Source organism: Podarcis liolepis (assembly GCF_965112155.1).
Source record: "Podarcis liolepis genome assembly, chromosome: 15".
Taxonomy (NCBI): domain Eukaryota; kingdom Metazoa; phylum Chordata; class Lepidosauria; order Squamata; family Lacertidae; genus Podarcis; species Podarcis liolepis.
In genome coordinates this window covers 41,351,846-41,369,842 of record NC_139566.1, presented here as the reverse complement: position 1 = coordinate 41,369,842, position 17,997 = coordinate 41,351,846, and the positions used below count along the sequence as shown (strand labels likewise).

Genomic DNA, 17,997 nt, shown 5'->3' with positions numbered 1-17,997 from the left:
GGACTGGCTCAGGATTCAGAGCATGATACAGCTGGACTACAACTTCCATGATCCTTGACCATTGGCCATGCTAGCTGGGGTTCATGGGAGTTGGAGTCCAAACTTTTTGTTTTGAGAAAAAGCTACTAAGGGGGAGGGCAATGGCATGACACAATTTTATAACACTGTGGATGGAGTGGAGAAGGCAAATGCTCATGAATAACCTTTTTTAAAAAAATAATTTTAACATTTATTTATATATCACATTTCCTCCAAGGAGCTTGAGGTGGTGTACAGCGGTCTTCAGCTGGTCCAGCTCCGAGACCCAACACATAACTCCCAAGCTGCAATGTGGGAATCACACATTAATTAATCCTAAAATGGAAATTCAAAGAGCAATATGCATAGTGTTGTTGTTACCTCAGCATTACTACTAAACAAAAACCAGTCCTGCATTCTAGCAGAAGCAAGGCACGAGCGTGTGGTTGGCCAGGAACTCTGTCTCTTACTGGAAAATGTCTCTTGCCTTTCTCCGGCCACATTGAAGCACTTGTGGAAATTTATAAAACAGGCATCTTGTCCGTAGAACGTGTTCTAGTCCACCTAGATGGTGTTTCCTGCTTGGCAGGGGGTTGAACTTGATGGCCCTTGTGGTCTCTTCCAACTCTATAATTCTATGATTCTAACATCTGGCAGACCAGATTTTCCCCTCAGTCTGCTTAGCCTAACCTGTAATGGGAGCTCATCCCGTCGCGGGGATTTGAACTGCCGACCTTCTGACCGGCAAGTCCTTGGCTCTGTGGTTTAACCCACAGCGCCACCCGGGTCCCTTTGAGGTACCACTGTACAGAGTCCCAATTACAAAGCTGGACATTGTAAGTGTGATTTGGTGCTCCCCTTGCGGTGTTTGGGGGCCCATGTTGGTGCTCTGGCAGCGGCAGCAGGAGGCCCCATTAGCTAAAGTGGTACCTCAGGTTAAGAATAGTTTCAGGTTAAGAATGGAACTCCAGAACGAATTAAGTTCTTAACCCGAGGTACCACTGTAATGGAGTCTTCCTAAATGCACGTTTAGACCAGCAGTGGGCCCTACATTTGAAAAGCTCAGAAGCCCAAAGGACGCAACATTTTTATTAATTTCTCACTCTTTGCTGTGTACGCTTTGTCTTACTTCAGCCTGCTCTTCCCACTGTTTGAAACTTGCCTCCAAAGCGGACAGTTCATGTGTAATAATTTAGCTTTTACATTTATTATTAACTGGCTCCGTTTAGCCTCTCACTCCTCCCCTTTTTGGTTCATATCTCTGTGTGTGACGCCTTCTCTTTGGGTAGGCTGTGTGAATAACCTTCATTTTCCACATTTAATTGAATAGTTGTCATGGAAATCCCCTCACCTTTCTGCAGGAAGAAAGACACTCAAGAAGAAACGCCAGTCGTGAGCTCTGCCGCTTCTTGATAACAACAGTCAGATTTATGCTTCCTTTGGCTCCATCTGTACCATACATTTAAAGCAATATCATACTACTTTAAACAGCCATGGCTCCACCTGCAAGAACCCCGGGAACTGTAGTTTGCTAAGGGCGCTGAGACTTGCTAGAATACCCAAACTCCCCTAGGAATTCCCGGATTGGCTTAATGATAAATCCCTCTTCCCTATGACAACTGAAAGTTAAAAACTTTAAAATGAACAATTAACAAAATTGAAGAACCCCTTTTGTATATAGTGGTACCAGTTGACAAAATATCAGCTCAGAACAGGACAATAAAGCAAAGTTGCCCCCACCAATGACAATGAATTGTTTAAATAATAATAATAATAATAATAATAATAATAATAATAATTTTTTTTATTTATACCCTGCCCTCCCTGGCCAGAGCCGGGTTCGGGGCAGCTAACACCAATAAAATCACAGTACAAAACAAAACATGATAAGGGGGAAAGAAAACCAATTTAAACCAATTTAAAATACAGGTTAAAATGGAATTTAAAATGCAGCCTCATTTTAAAAGTAGCCGATAAATCAAGACCATAAGGGGAGGGAAACATAAGGGTCAGACTGAGTCCAAACCAAAGGCCAGGCAGAACAGCTCTGTCTTGCAGGTCCTGTGGAAAGATGTCAAGTCCCTCAGGGCCCTAGTCTCTTGTGACAGAGCATTCCACCAAGTCAGGGCCAGTACTGAAAAGGCCCTGGCCCTAGTTGAGACCAATCTAAGCACCTTGCGACCTGGGACCTTCAAAGTGTTGTCATTTGTGGACTTTAAGGTCCTCCGTGGGACATACCAGGAAAGGCGGTCCCGTAGGTACGTGGGTCCTAGGCCGCATAGCTGCAATCAATTGGAGGAAATTTACATAATTATTAGAACAACCAAGGGAAAAACCAATGGATTCAAGTTACAAGAAAGGAGATCCCACCTAAACATCAGGAAGAACTTTCTAGTAAGTGCTGTTTGACAGTGGAACAGTCTCCTTTGGGAGGTGGTAGACTCTCCTTCCTTGGAGATTTTAAAGCAGAGGTTGGGTGGCCATCTGTCATGGTTGCTTTAGTTGAGATTCCTGCATTGCAGGGGCTTGGACCAAATGACCTTTGGGCTACCTTCCAACTTTACTATTCTATGATTCTATATTTATACTGTATCTGTTGGCTCTATTGCAGAAAGGATAAATCAACTATTTATCCAAAGAATGGAGATCCATAGAGCAATGGTTTTATGAAGTTTTGTATTATCTTTTTATCTGGCTTGACACTTCTGTGTTCCAATAGATGAGGTGATCTCTTATCAGGCCTTATCTGCATTATCATACCTCTTCAAAGAGTCATGACTTCTTCTAAAGAATTACAGTGGTACCTCTGGTTAAGAACATAATTCGTTCTGGAGTTCTGTTCTTAACATGAAACTGTTCTTAACCTGAGGTACCACTTTAGCTAATGGGGCCTCCCGCTGCCACCGCACAATTTTTCTTCTCATCCTGAAGCGAAGTTCTTAACCTGAGGTACTATTTCTGGGTTAGCGGAGCCTGTAAACTGAAGCGTCTGTAACCTGAAGCGTTTGTGACCCGAGGTACCACTGTATGGGAAACGTAGTTTCCTAAGGGTGCTGAGAGTTGGTGGGTGGCTGCTAGTTTGCCCATTGAGCTACAGTTCCCAGAGTTCCCTGGGAAGAGGGATTGACTCATAACTGTCAACTGTCCCTTGTTTGGCGGGAAACTCCCTTATCCCAGCGCCGTTTCCTGCAGCTGTCCTGGATTGATGATGTCCCTTAAATTTCCCGGGTTTCATGCTTGCCCGGCTCGGGAGGGAAGCAGTGGCTCAGGGTCCTCCACCTCAAGAGAGTGAGAGAGAGCATGTGCACGAGCTGCCACGTCTCCGTCTCTCCCTTTTCCCCCTCAGGGGTGTGTCATGAGGAGATTGGTGGCGGCAGGCAGGCAGGCAGGCAGCCCCTCTCTTGTGAGACTTCCACCACGCTGCCAGGGGAAGCCGGAGGCGGCAGCGGCGGCAGCAGCTGAGGAGGTGGCCTGAGGGAGGAGGAAGAGGAGGGGATGGGGAGGGACACAGAAGGGCGGCGCTTCAGCGGCCGCCGTGGCGCCGCAACCGCCTCATGCCGGGCTTGCCGGTGGCGTGGGTGAGAGTCTCTCTCCTTCCCTCCCTCTCTCAGGCAGGGAAGGGCCGATGGAACTCTTTGCGCCAGGACGACAGCAGCCCCGATGTGCTGCTTAGCATCCCCTCCAACCAGTGCAGCATCTTAATGTAGTGATTTCCCCCTCTGCATCCCTTTCATAACTCTATTTTTATAAATCATTGGTCCATCCATAGCTCAAATTTTTACTACAAGTTTTCTGTCAATCCTACCAATGTATGTAACTCTTTACAATAGGTTTTCAATTAAATTATAAACTGTTACGGAAAAATCTGGGTGCAGGGCTACTCTGCCACCCAGCTCGTCGGACTAGGTCTGCGGGTCCCTGCGGAAGAAAATGAGCTCAGCCGGACAGGAGCAAACTGCAGAAGATCCAAGTTTATTGCGTAACAGGTTCAAGGCGAGATTGAACAGCGAGAAAGGGGTGACATGAACTTTTGAAATTTCCCTCCATGTCCCAGAATACAGTGCAAAATACATCCCAGTTACATCATGAATACATTAAGAAGAGGTTGGGTTACACAGATTACATCACGAATACATTAGGAAGAGGTTGGGTTACACCGGATTAATATATGGAGGAGGGAGGGGGGAATATGCAGAGCTGGAGATATGCGCAGATAAGCACATCCTGAGAAGACAATGGTCCATGTATGCATGGTCTGCCACCTGGCATTGCCCGGAGGAAGGGCTTGGCAGAGCGATTTGACCGGATTAGGGTCTTGACACCTTGCTTGAGGGATTATGGAGGACAGGGGAGGTGTCATGGGGTCCTAGAGAAATTGAGCAAATTGGCACGTTGATTTTCTATGAATTTTATAGATTTTAGTCCCTTTTGACATCGACAATTGGAAATAAATGGATATATTGTAGCGAAGAAGGAGGTGAAGAAGACATGCCCCCCCCTTCCGTATCATAAACTTTCCCCATTCTTTATTAAAGAGGTCCTCTTCCTGGTTTCTAATTCTGCCTGTAAGCTTTGCCATCTCGACGTCGTTCATCAGTTTTGTCTGCCACTCTTCTTTGGTCGGAGTTGTAGACCCTTAGGATCACCCAGTCCAACCCCTGCAAAACACAGTCAGGGGCAGCAAATGCAGCCTGGCTCCATCAGTGGCAGATTTATGTATAAGCTAAGCAAAATCCCTTATTTTGGCTGCTGATCCCTTATTTTCGAGGCTGCTGGTCCCTTATTTTCAAATCTGTAAGTTGACAGCTATGGATTGACTGTTAAGCTACTCTGAGAATTGTAGTTCTGTGAGAGGAACAGGGGATCTCCTAACAAAGCTTGGTACACATCACAAACTAAACTCCCCAGGATTTTTTTTTTATGAAAGCCAGGGCTCTTTAAAGTGGTATAACAGTGCTTTAAATGTATACAGTGGTGCCCCGCAAGACGAATGCCTCGCAAGACGGAAAACTCGCTAGACGAAAAGAGTTTTCCGTTTTGGAGGTGCTTTGCAAAACAAATCTCCTATGGGCTTGCTTCGCAAGACGACAATGCCTTGCGAGTTCCTGCTGGTTTTTTCCCCTTTCCCCCCCTTTTTCTAAGCCGCTAAGCTGCTTATTAGCTGATCCGATCAGCAGATAAACCTCTAAAAGCCTCTAAAAGCCGCTAATAGCGCTAATAGCGCTAATCCGCTAATCCTTCAATGGGCTTGCTTCGCAAGACGAAAAAAACCGCTAGACGAAGAGAATCACAGAACGGATTCTTTTCGTCTTGCGAGGCACCACTGTAATGCAGAAGAAGCCATAGAGGAGATGACTTCATGGCCCAGTTAAGTGTAATGTTTCTAAGGGAGCGTAAGGAAGTTGTTGAGGGTAATATTCAGAGAAGCAGCCACTTCTTTTTAAAATAGGAACTTACTTTTGCTAAGTGCTGCAGTTGGATTCTAGCAGTTTGCTTCCAGTTGTTTGCTTTTCTTTTGCTATTGTTAAAAGCCTCAAATTACCCAGGAACCATTTTGAAGGTAATAATGGGGCTCAACAGAAAGCCCATGGAGGGCTAATCCTGCCAGGCCTGCTCTCTCTCACGCAGGTAAAGTGCTGCTGGTGCGTCGCACAGCACTCAGGTAATGAGTCCGATTTAATGCTGCCCGTAAAGGATGGAGACAGCTGCAGAGCAGAAACTGGCAATAATCAACCTAGTGAAGGAGATAGATTTCAAATCCTCTTGGCAGGACACAGAGTCAAATCAGGATTTGATCTGAAGAGGTTCACTTCAGCTTTGTTTGGAGAAGGTTAGCTCTTGTTGTTGTTGTTGTGTTGTTGCTATGGAGATAATGGGAACCTAGCGTTTCTGCCTCCCCTCCCTGTACCTGCCAGCTTTTTCAAACCCACATCCACAGATTTAAGGCCAAATAAGTTGTTACATGGGCGTTAAAAGAAGGAAGAAAGGCAGCTGGGAAAGGCTGCCAGTTTGTGTAGAGGAACGAGGATGGCGATGTTTAGAGGCTGTATAACTCTTTCTTCTGCCACTGTTGTAAACAAAATCTGCCCCTTTTCCCTTATGGGGTATCCAAGAGCCCGTATAGAGTCCTTGCATAGGTTCCCTATCGGTAGGAGAAAATAACAGAGGCCAACCAGAGAATATTGAGAAGCAAAGCAGCTCGTAAGCCTGATCTTTATTAAAGCTGTTGCAACAGGGTGCTCCCCTCACGCACAGGAGGACGGAGGAGGACCCAGAACCAAGGTGTGCCTGCCCTCATATAGACATTTTAAATTCCCTGCCCTGGAGCTCAAGACCACCCCTCCATACATACATCACAGAAGGGGTGTAACCCAAGACCACCCCCCACAAACACCATACCTACATCGCAGAAAAGGCGGTCTACAACAGAAATTGTTTTTCCTGTCTGCTAGGTTATCTGATAATGCCTTATCTGATTGCCTTTCCTGGTAGTCTGGCCATTCCTTTGAGATGGTGGTTACCCAATTCCTGAGACAATGGGACGGTTACCTCCCTCCCTCCCTCCTTGCAGAGAAAACATTTGGTCAGTTTGGGAGTCAAAATGGTTTCAGGTCGGTCTTCCTGTGCTGATCTATGTATGTGCTTGGTTGGTACATTTATTATATATATAAGACCTTAAAATTTATTATTACATCACCCAAGTCCTCGTACGGTGCTGAGCCCCGATATGTGAGGCTAACAGTGTGCGGAGTAGGGGGTCGCCAGTCTTTGGGGGCCAGTGGGCACATTTGAGCTTTTGAGAAAGTGCCCTGATCTCCAGGTGGGAGATCAGATGCAACATTAGGGATGGGGACAACATGCACCCTCTCCTACCCTTCCTTACCCTCTCCTCTAGGGATGGGTGAATTTGTCAGTTTCAGTTTGCACAAGAAGAGCCCTGATGGATCAGGCCAGCATCTCGTTCACACAGTGGCCAACCGGATGCCCACTAGACTCCCCCAATCAGGACTTGAGCGCCACAGCAGCCTTCCTTCCTGCCATTTCCAACAGCTGTCCTTCAGAAGCATAATGCCTCTTGTGCGAAAACCTGCAGCCAAATCACAAATGCATGATTGCCAAAATCACAAGCCGGGGACTGTATGATGTCATATCCTCTAAACTTTTGAGGTAGGAGGGGGAACAATAGGAAACTTAATCTTCTTCCTGTCACAGCAAACTCTGCTTCTTACACACAATGGAGTAGGTTGTTTGTAAGCTCTCTTTCAGAGAGCGCACTCCATTTTGAACTGGACTATGGACCTTTGTAACTTTTAAGGATTATTGCCTGCCTGATTTGCATCGCTGCCTTTGTTGAATCCTGGCAAGTCTTTTGATGCGAGTAAACCATATATTTTTCTTGTTAAACAGTATAAGAGTGATTTCTTTGCTAAGAGGGAATCACAGAAGGGTGAAAAGCGATCCAAATCTATCTACGCATCCTTGGATATCATAATTGTTATAAAACATTGTCTCTAAAAGATTATAAAGATAAGCTGCGCATGGATAGTGATTTTTTAACTCTGCTGGAATAGGTATTTGCATTCTTACAAATGTAAGACGAGGACGGCTAATTGATAAATAAAATATCCCCTCTTACTCATCTTAAAACCATCCAGCTCCTCTGACAGTGGAGTTAGAAAAATGAATTCAGAGATGGGCTATACGATCATCCAGCACGCGACCCTGAATCGTACTGTATTATTAAAGACATCCTTTGGCTTAAAATGTAAAGCAAGGTGTATGTGACTACAAAGTAGCAAGTTTGATAAGACCTAAACCAGGGGTCTGCAACCCGCGGCTCCGGAGCCGCATGTGGCTCTTTTACACCTTTGCCGCGGCTCCGGGGCGGATACTAGCGAGGGGAGGAGGCGCATTGTGCGCCCCGACACTCCCCACTGTGGCGGGCGCTGTACTGGCTGTGACGTCACATGGGGTGGTGCGTGCGTTAGTCACGCACCGTCCCGACGTCACCTTCCCGCCCGCTGTCAGATCGGAGGGCAGCGGCGCGCATGCAATGGTTTTGCGGCTCCCAGTTTTTTTTCCTTTGGAAACGGGTCCAAGTGGCTCTTTTTGTCTTAAAGGTTGCAGACCCCTGACCTAAACTGTGTAAAGTGCCTGTGAGTGCCGCAGGGTGATACAGGAAGAGGCAATGCACATTGGCCAATTTAATGGATGTGAAATTGCACATCATGTATCCTGCCCTTTGACTGGAATCCTTGAATGGACTGACATATGCAATGGGGTACATTAAAAGCCATATGCTTGTGTGGAAGTGTGGCACCGGGAAGTCAGTTTGGAGTGAGGGCAGCACTTCTTGCCCTCACTTGGGTTTGGCATCATGATGCCATTATGTAACCAAGATGGGTTACACAAGAAAAATAAAAATGGGTGCCAAACAGAAGTGAAGTGGTACGACCAGCATAAAATAGTGAGGATCTTGAGAGATATTGAGAGCCCCCTTTTTGTGTGTAGTGAAAATAGTTTCCAACAAAAGTTCAAGGCACCTTTAAATCTCTCACTCTTTTCCTGCTAGTTGAGACTTCCCTCCTTTCAATACACTTAGAGCATAGGTTGAGGTGAGATGTTGCACTAGATTAAGGATCAGGCTTGTCAGTTGATTGGAACTGCTTTGATTGGCTGACAGGTGTGCTCGAAATGGATCCTAACTGGCCCATAATCATGTCCTCTTCGCATTGACAATGCCTTCAATTAAACCTGCAAAGGAGCCTATTTGCATGCAATCTGAGTGCCACAGGGCACATCCTTGCTCTCTGGCAGAGAAATGGCAAAAAAAATCTTGTGTTGGTAGTGCATCAGAAAGTCTCAGAGAAGTTTCCCTGAGGGTAACTAAAAGCACTTGGGATGTTGGCAGCTGCTGCAGAATAGCTTGGGGCCATGCTCCAGAGAGCTTTAAATGTAACGGATTACAATTCACCTCCTTTCAGACCAACTTGAGGAAAGCTGGAATAATCTGATGGTAAAAGAGGAGGAGTGCCTGGCGTGCTCTGGTCCATGAAGAGTCGGACACAACTAAACGACAAAACAACAAAAAGAGGGGGGAAGGCTGGTTATCTTTTGCTCATGTGTACAGTCATACCTCGGGTTGAATATGCTTCAGGTTGAGCGTTTTCAGGTTACGCTCTGCGGCGACCGAGTTGTACAGGAATGCGTTACTTCCGGGTTTCACCACTCATGCATGCACAGACAATCAAAATGACGTCACGCACATGCACGGAAGCGGCGAAACGCGACCTGTGCACGCGTAGACATGCCGTCGCGTCTTACGTTCTACTCAGGATGTGAACGGGGCTCCAGAACGGATCCTGTTCACATCCACAGGTACCATTGTATTGAATGTTATCCCTCCCACGCCCTACTCTCTTGTTTTCAGACATCATCAAAATGTAGATTGCAAGCTCCTTGAGGCAGGGATCTTCCATTTTTTAAAGGTGCTGTTTGTATTACAGTACAAATGCAAAACACACAGACACACACAACTCTGTAATGCCCTGTGATATTTTGTATGGTGTGGTACCTTGAGTAAAGTTCCCCCAGATGAGCTAAGTGATTTTTGCAAGACTATACAGGGACTCCTTTGAGTCCCAAGGCATTCCATGGCAGGCTGAGATGAATGAGAAGGGGGAAGAAGATGATGGCATGGGGGAAACAGAAGAAGAAGAAGAAGAAGAAGAAGAAGAAGAAGAAGAAGAAGAAGAGGAGGAGGAGGAGTTTGGATTTGATATCCCATTTTATCACTATCCAAAGGAGTCTCAAATCGGCTAACTTTCTCCTTTCCCTTCTTCCCCCACAACAAACACTCTGTGAGGTGAGTGGGGCAAGAAGTGTGACTAGTCCAAGGTCACCCAGCAGCTGCATGTGGAGGAGCGGAGACGCGAACCCGGTTCACCAGATTACGAGTCTACCGCTCTTCCTCCCCTTTCAGGATTCCCTTGCTCCAGCTGAAGAAGCCAAACTTTCAGCTCCCCTTTATTCTCCCAGGGAGAAGAGTACAGCAAAGGAATCTGGGGAGGGCATCAACCAACTTCTGAGGAGAACTAGCTATGGAAGGGGAATGCACAGCCCGGTTATCCAGGACCCAGTGGAGCTTCCATCACTAGGAAAACACCCATCAGCCCTGACTCAGTGAGCTCCTGTGCACTCAACAGTGTCACAAGGCACGGGAGTCTCATGAGCAAGCATGCCTTGTCCATCTTTAAATGCTTGGAGGGTGGGCCTGCCAACCTGTTGGGGGCAACTCCGTTGCTTCCATGCTTTGCTGAACATATTGCCCTGATTTTGGACTCGTTCAGCTTGGAGCCCTGCTTCTCGCCTGGCTGCCCTCGCCTTTCCCATCATCTAGCCTGAGCGTAGCAGCTGCCGGGGACCCATCACCTGTTGCTGAGTCCCGTATCTCTTTTCTGCCTCAGTGAAGATGTCTTCCTTATTCTAAAGCAGTGGTTCTGAAAGGGTGTGGCAGGAATGGATGGCAAGTGTGGCAGGAAGATTCAAGGACAATCAAAGAAACATTTAAACATTTCAGTATAGTATAGTATGGTACCAATTTTTATTTTTTTATTTTAATTTTCCAGAATATGGCTAGTCAATAGCATTGTCTTTTTCTTCTGCAGTTCTCCACAACAGATTGTTTCAGCTCTGGCAAATAGAAAGATCAGAAAAGAAAATGATTACATTGCAAATGTTAGGGGGACCCCTGACCATTAGGTCCAGTCGTGGCTGACTTTGGGGTTGCGGCGCTCATCTCGCTTTATTGGCCTAGGGAGCCGGTGTACAGCTTCCAGGTCATGTGGCCAGCATGACTAAGCCGCTTCTGGCAAACCAGAGCAGCACATGGAAACACTGTTTACCTTCCCGCCGGAGTGGTACCTATTTCTCTACTTGCACTTTGACGTGCTTTCGAACTGCTAGGTGAGCAGGAGCTGGGACCGGGCAGCGGGAGCTCACCCCGTCACAGGGATTTGAACCGCTGACCTTCTGATCGGCAAGTCCTAGGCTCTGTGGTTTAACCCACAGCGCCACCCGCGTCCCATTGTGAACATTAGAAACCACTTTTTTAAAAAAAATGTTGGCTGTTTGGATGTATTAGATTTAATAAATTGGAGAGCTACTTTTACATTGTCCTAAGGAGGCATTTTCAGCAAAGGAGAAAAACATGGATCTTACAACTTAGCTTTGAGAAGTCATTTTTTTCTTTGCCTTCAGCTTCTGCATCAGATGTTCCTAGTCTGGATTTTCTCCATGAACTTGGGAGCGAATGGCCAGACCTTAGTCGACAGGCTTGTCTCTTCTGCCTGAGCTGCGAGGATCTTGGTGGCCATGTCCTTGTCCTTCAAAGTGGCTTGATGACAGCCAATCAAGTCCCGTGTTATGACTGGGGGTCACTGCCAAGGTCAAAGCAGCACACCTGTGGTCTTGCTTTAGCAGTTTTGATTGACAGGTTTCCAGTCCTTTGTTTCGTTTGCCCTTCTGTGTATGAGCCCCTGTCTCGCACATCTGTCGCTGAAGGCTGTGTTTGGAGAAAGAGGGTTTTCTTCTTCTTCTTCCCTTTTTGGAAGAGAGAAAGAGGATTCATTTGTACACTTGTGCAGATAAATATTTGCTCCTGGGTGTTTGTCTAAAATTCCCTGGAGATGGTGTGGAAAATGCATTTTCAATGGATGCAGTCATCTCTTTCTTCTTTTCTACCACCACCAATGTGTATGCGCATGCATGGACACACATGCCTTTCTTCTTATTCTTTTAGAAGTGAGAACAGGCCTCTGAACGTTTCCAAACTGGTAGCTAGAAGGTCCTCTTCCTCCACACAGCAAATAGTAAAACTATGGCATTTGCTCCCACTAGACGTATCAATGGCCACCAGCGTGGGTATTTAAGGCATGGTGATGTTTCTTGTTGAGCAGTGAATTTGAGGGAAACTGAATTGGGGAAGGACATGAGATTTTGGCTAATTTCCTGGGGGTAATTAAAAATGACTATCTAGAGATGATTTGGAGTGGGGGATTGTGTGTGGGGGGAATTGAAAGGGAACTGAACTGATTTGGATCATACATAGATCATGACTTAAAGCAGAACAAAAATGAAAGAAGTACTCATTTGCACAGTGTATAGTTAAACTTAGGGATGCGGGTGGTGCTGTGGGTTAAACCACAGAGCCTAGGGCTTGCCAATCAGAAGGTCGGCGTTTCGAATCCCCACGGGTGAGCTCCCGTTGCTCGGTCCCTGCTCCAGTCAACCCAGCAGTTCGAAAGCACGTCAAAGTGCAAGTAGATAAATAGATACCGCTCTGGTGGGAAGGTAAACGGTGTTTCTGTGCGCTGCTCTGGTTCGCCAGAAGCGGCTCAGTCATGCTGGCCACATGACCTGGAAGCTGTACGCCGGCTCCCTTGGCCAATAAAGCGAGATGAGCGCCACAACCCCAGAGTCGGCCACGACTGGACCTAATGGTCAGGGGTCCCTTTACCCTTTACCTTTATAGTTAAACTTGTTCCCATAAGAGGCAGTGATAGTCACCAGCTTAGCTGACTTTAGAAGAGGATTAGACAAGCTCATATAGTACAATGGTACCTCAGGTTAGAAACGCTTTAGGTTACAAACACTTCAAGTTACAGACTCTGCTAACCTGGAAGTAGTACCTCAGGTTAAGAACTTTACCTCAGGATCAGAACAGAAATTGTGTGGCAGTGGCGCAGAGGCAGCAGGAGGCCCCATTAGCTAAAGTGGTGCTTCAGGTTAAGAACAATTTGAGGTTAAGAATGGACCTCCGGAACGAATTAAGTTCTTAACCCCTGGTACCACTGTATAAGGCTATGCTCTACCTCCATTCCTCTGGTACTTGGGTAGACTGCCATTGCACATGGATATCCCATTTAGTTACAACTCCCCGGAGCTCCATAAAGCATGACCAATGATCAGAGATGATGGGAGTTGTAGTAGCAACACCTGGAGGGCCAAAGGTTCCACACTCCTGACTTAAGTCATCTCTTCCCCCATCTAAAAACCCCTACATCCTTTTGCCTTTCTTTTCACAAGAAGGTGCCCCCAATCCCTCAATCCTTTTGGTTTCTCCTTTCATACTTTTCCTGCAAATGTCTTGTTTCGTGACCAGAACAGTGCCCAGTCTTCTAAATGCAGCTGCTCCATAGAATTACATAAAGCAGACTGTGGAATATGTGACTCCCCAGATGTTTCTGGACTCCAGTTCCCATCCCTGACTCTCTCCCTCTCTGTGTGTGTATGTATGCATGATTTATGCACACACACACACATATGTATATGTATATATGTTTGCAGGTTTTGGTGTCTTCGGGTGTCTTCCCGTGTAAGAGTTGGGGTGTCTAGGCGACGTTTCGACGAGGTCTCACTCGTCATCTTCAGGCTGGTGCTTTCGGCTTCTTGTTACTGGAACAGAGCAGGGTCTCAGTGTTTGAGTTCCTATAAATACTGTTGAGGGGGTGTGGTGTATAGCCTCCAACGTTCTGGGCAAGAGGAAGTTCCCAGGTTAATGTGCCTTTTCTTCTTTTGTTCCTTGATTACTTGAGGGATATCTTGAGTGATTTCTTGAGTGATATTCTGAGTACCACTTAGGTGGGTCATTAAGTGTGGATTAGTTGCTAAAGCTTTCGTGTCTTGACCTCTTGAGCTTGTGAAGAGTTTTTCTGAGAAGATGGCTGTACTGCACTTAGTTGTGCTCTGGCTTGGCTTCGTGTATAGGGGCGAGCTGTGGTTTTGTGCCCTGTGCCAGCCAGATCTGTGTAGGGATTGCGGGGGGGTGCAGCATCCGGAGGTGCCACTATGGTTTGGCTACTGGATGGTGTCTGTAATTTATCTGTGGAGAGGGTCTGGGTTTGGGTCTGGTGTGGTTGATTGGTGATGGCGTTCTGTGTGCCTCTGGTTCTGGTGTCGGTTTTTGTGGGGAGGGCTAATTTCCAGATGTCTGGCAGGCGGGACGTGTCGTCACGCTTGTTCATGTTGTGAGGGTGTTTCTCTATCTCGATGGCTTCCATGATTATTCTCTTGTGGTGATGTTCCATGTTAAAGAGCAATTTGGAATCTGCAAAATTAATTTCGTGTCCTGTTTCTTTCATGTGTTGGAAAAGAGAGGAAGTTTTTTCTTCTTTTTTGACGGCATTCTTGTGTTCTGCGATACGTGCATTTATTCGTCTGTTGGTTTGTCCAATGTACGTGGCTGGGCAGACTTTGCAGGGTATTTCATAGACCCCTTGGTTTTCCAACTGGATTTTATCTTTGGGGTTTCTGAGGAAAGCACCAGCCTGAAGATGACGAGTGAGACCTCGTCGAAACGTCGCCTAGACACCCCAACTCTTACACGGGAAGACACCCGAAGACACCAAAACCTGCATTCCTGTACCCGTGAAAATCTACGAAAGTATATATGTTTATATATACATAGATCATATATGCATGAAAAAGACAGCCCTTTCCCCCAAGGAGCTTCCGTTTGGGAAATGCAACATGTGTCAAAGGGGAAAAAGAGCGTATGAGAGTAGCAAGTTCAGATATGCTGTTTTCTGTTCAGTGACCCTAACAAGACAGGGTTTCTTCTTGCCAAACCAGAGGGTGGGGGTGGGGACTCTTTTAAAGAAATCTAAAAATGAACAGATGGCAGAAGAAGGGTGGTCCAGATGCAGTGAGGTGTGAAAAGCTTGAAGACCTTTGGCTGCTTTGACCTCAGTCAGATAGAAATTCTGACAGCCATGTATTCCACAGAGAAGAAGCTGCTTTCTGTAACCAAGGGTGGGCTGAGGGCATCGGCTTGGCAGGAAGCGCGAGCTGTTGGAACGTGGCAGGCCCTTTCGCATAGTTACAGCCCCACACACCTGAGGGTGGAGAAACCATGCGTGGCCTCTCAGTCCTCTGTATATGGCCCTTGAGACTCTCCCTGGGTGACAGCCTTCCTTGCCCTACGGTCTTCAAGTGCCCTTGCCTGGCTGGAATGTATCCTTGGAACGGTGACGATGCTGCTTGTTTCACTGGTTGGAAAAATGTGGGTGGATGTCAGAAATGTTTGCTTGGGTGGATTACAGACTACTGCACAAAGGTGACTTGCACCCACTTTTGCCCCTGGCCCCGCCCACCACTGGCATGCACCCCTTGTGCGGTTACCTATTACCGCCTTTCCCGGTATGCCCCACGGAGGACCTTAAGGACCATAAATAGCAACACCCTAGAGGTCCCGGGCCCTAAAGAAGTCAGATTAGCTTCAACCAGAGCCAGGGCCTTTTCAACACTTTTATTATTGCCTGGTGGAACGCTCTGCCACATGAGACCAGGGCCCTGCAGGATCTGATTTCTTTCCGCAGGGCCTGTAAGACAGAGTTGTTCCGCCTGGCCTTTGGCTTGGAGCCAATTTGATTCCCTCCCTCCCTCTCTCTCTTTTTTCTTTTCCTTTCTCCTCCTGCGATGAGGCTACATTTTAATATTTTAATGTTTCAATATTTTAATGTTGTATTTTAATTTTGTTTTTAAGTTGTTAATCATTCAACTTGTTTTTATTATTGCTTGTTAGCCGCCCTGAGCCCGGCCTTGGCTGGGGAGGGTGGGGTATAAATAAAAAATATTTATTATTATTATTATTATTAGGGAATGTGGCCCTCAGGCTGAAGAAGGCTCCTCATGCCTGTTGGAGTGCTTTCTAAAGAGTGAGCCCCATTTAAATCCATTGAATCCCTGTCACTGAAGTGCTTCTCACTGCCAGGGAGGTGCCTAAGTGCTAGGATGGACAGTGAATTGACTGCGTTGACTCTGCTGCAATCACCAAGTGTGGGAGTTGCAGCCAAATCAGAAATGCATGTTTTGCTAGATAAGCACAGGCTGAGTACACAGAGACTTCTTGAATTTCCTAGAGAGGACCTTTTGTGTACTGTCACTTCTTTTTCCTCCTCTGGGCAAGAACTCTGTAACAAAGGGGAAAAATACTTTATACTTCCTTCTGTCTGTGAGGAGACACTCTCTTTCCACCATGCCTCCAAGCTGACCAGATGTGCTTTCTACCATGTTAGCTAAGTCTACCAGTTTTTATTTTACCGTAGCTTAGTATTTTTCTGCATATTACTTTTGCTGTATATGCTGTCTGCATTGAAATGTAAGTAAAACCTTTTTTCATTTGTTTTACTAAAAACATGTGGCTTATTCTCTGCAATGGAGACGAAGAAGGGGAAGTTCAGCAGACCACGAAAGGGATAGAAAGATGTAATTGCCTAATTCCTAAGCTGCAAAACTTACAAGTTTTATTTTTGCTAAAAAGGCTTCACAACCAGAATACTTATATATTTTCCCCACACATACCAGAAAGGAGGTTTAGATCTAAATCTGCAGATTTAATCCTCAATCCATCTCCCACACCAAGGACTTGGTGACAGTCTGATGGGTGCAAGCAGACCCAACTTATTTGCAGAAGTGCCCACTTGCAAGTCCAGCTCTGTGGCTTGGGAAGACAACAGTGAAAATGATCGTGCCTGCCCCACTCTTTGAAAGGGGAGGTCAGGGGAGCAAGCATTGGGACCATGTCTTAGCTTACGATTAATCACATATCCCAGACCTGTGCTATGAATTGTAGACTATGGGGCCCTATGGTGGATTCTGGAACAAAGCCTTTCACAACTGTTGGATAGATTTAGATGAGTAGGAGAGGATGTTTTATTTATTAATTATTCTTTTTTCCTCACTTGTGTAAGTATGCAAATACTATTTCAGCAGAGGTAAAAAAATCACCCTCCATGCACAACCTATCTTTAGACGCTTTTAGGACAAAGTTGCATAACCTTCTAGAACAATTATGATATCCATGGTTGCTTAGTCTGACTTGTATCATCTCATTTTTAATGTTTCACTTTTAACAAACAAATCACTCTCAGGCTGTTTAAGTAAACAAGAAAATATAAGGTTAACTCACATCAAAATCTTGCCAGGATTCAACAAATACAGTGATGAAAATCAGTCAGGCAATAATTCTTAAAAGTTAAAAAGTCCACAGTCCAGAATGGAGTGTGTTCTCTGGAGGAGAGCTTACAGACACCCTACCCCATTGTAGGTCAGAAGAAGAGTGTGCTGTGACAGGAAGAAGAGGAGTGAATTTCTATTATTCCTCCTCCCACCAGAAAAAATTGAAGAATATGACATCATAGTGTTCTGTTTATGACTCTATACCAATCATGCTTTTGTGATTTGGCTGCAGATCTTCCCACAAGAACAGAACAACTGAGCTGAAAGTTTCAATGCTGAGTCTACGAGTGAGAGCCAGGACAAATGGGGCTGCAAAATTAGGCCAGATGTTAGGCTCCACGAGGAGCAGGGACTTGTATGATATTGCTCAAGCTGTAACCAAGACTTAAATTTGTAAGCTATGTTTTATTACATTGATATAGTGCTTTCCTTTCATCATGGAACCTATGGTGGAGTGTCCATATCCCATTATGCAGGTGAGCACTCTGGCAAAGCCAGAATGCCTCCTGAAGCCTATGGGAGGAATTGGCTAGGACAGGGATGTCTAACCGGTCGTCCACGATCGACAGGTCGATCCCCAGGTGCTAGCGGCCGATCACGGTCTCTTTTTTCTCCGTGGGGGAAAAAGAACACCCGGCCCCACCTCCTTCATTGGTGCACGATTGCAAAAATGGAAGACGGAGGGCCCTGCAGGATTTAACTTCCTTCTGCAGGACCTGTAAAACAGAGCTATTCCACCTGGCTTTCAATTTGAACTTAGCCTGATCTTTTATTCCCCTTCCTTCCCTCCCTCTCCCCTTTTTATGAAGATTACCCGCTCTGGGATCCCACAGCTAATTCTCCCCTGGTTTCTTCGCTGGCCCAAATAGGACTAATTTAGCCAGCTATCCCTGGTGATCATCTAATGTTTATTGGATGGATTTCCCCCTAAATTGATTTCTGAATTCTGAATTTATTGTT

General features: G+C 46.0%; 1 protein-coding gene and 1 long non-coding RNA gene across 3 annotated transcripts in view; one reads left to right on the top strand and one right to left on the bottom strand.

Moving 5' to 3' along the window:
- The window catches only part of TMEM132B (transmembrane protein 132B), a 375,194-nt gene that overhangs the window by 61,307 nt on the left and 295,890 nt on the right, over positions 1 to 17,997 (top strand). The window lies entirely within an intron of this gene.
- Positions 11,148 to 17,262, bottom strand: LOC310695070. The gene is made up of 3 exons (XR_014519913.1): positions 16,988 to 17,262; positions 14,911 to 15,065; positions 11,148 to 11,614 (listed from the first exon to the last, which is right to left on the bottom strand). It is a non-coding gene; the product is annotated as an uncharacterized lncRNA (long non-coding RNA).